This window comes from Odontomachus brunneus, unplaced genomic scaffold, assembly GCF_010583005.1.
Source record: "Odontomachus brunneus isolate Ranch 3 - 2012 unplaced genomic scaffold, Obru_v1 Obru_scaffold_001, whole genome shotgun sequence".
In the NCBI taxonomy this organism is placed as follows: Eukaryota; Metazoa; Arthropoda; class Insecta; order Hymenoptera; family Formicidae; genus Odontomachus; species Odontomachus brunneus.
In genome coordinates this window covers 12121-13041 of record NW_022639451.1, presented here as the reverse complement: position 1 = coordinate 13041, position 921 = coordinate 12121, and positions in this window count along the sequence as shown.

The window sequence follows — 921 nt, the reverse complement described above, 5'->3', positions numbered from 1 at the left end:
TTAAAAACGAGTCGTGCTCTCTCGCATCTTACTCTTTGTCTTTTCCCTTTGTTTTTCCAACTACAATTTCAAATTTTTTTTTTTAAATGTTAACCGATAAAGAAAAGATAATGCTGCTTCTTTATCAAAAAATTTGGAGACCATATTAGATCATACGAAGAAGTAACTGATCTACACATTCAATGCTGCATATCCTGATCGCAATTTTATTTCTAAATCCACTGTTCAGAAGACAGTGATACGTTTTTACGAAACAGAAACAGTTAAAGACCAAAATCATTTCAAGCCTCATAATTCTAAATATGTCTAATAAAAAAATACTTTATTATAGGTATTTGAAAAGCCCTTGAAATAAGCTACAAGAATATGTAATAAAAAGGGGGGGGGTCCAATTTAAAAAATTCAATTTGACCTTCGTATGACCTTCGTTCTCCACCTAAAGTCAAATTTTTAGTTATCATTAGGTACATTTTATTAAACCCTACAACTTTGCTACTTACATATTTTTCGCTACAGTTGATCCTTTTCGAGATATTTGACCGTTTTCAGACTTTTTGCCAACCCTGTATATATATATATATATATATATATATATATATATATTAACGAAGGAGTTAAATATAACGAAATTTATCTCCTTCATGTTATAATTAACATTGTTTAGTCGAACTAACTAGCGTGTGTCAGCCGAGAGTCAGTATTCTCATACTCATACATATCCAAAATGTTGCTCATTTTCCACACCGGTCCTGCTCTCTCCCCCAAATGCATTTATCACGCGTGTGTTTCTGCTAGTTCGCAGCTAGACGGACGTGGATTTATTCCTACGAGGGGTAGAAATAGGGACAGACGGACGAAGATAGATATACGTTTACGACCGTCGCTTAGGCGTCGTCCCTACCCCCCCCCCCCCCCCCCCCC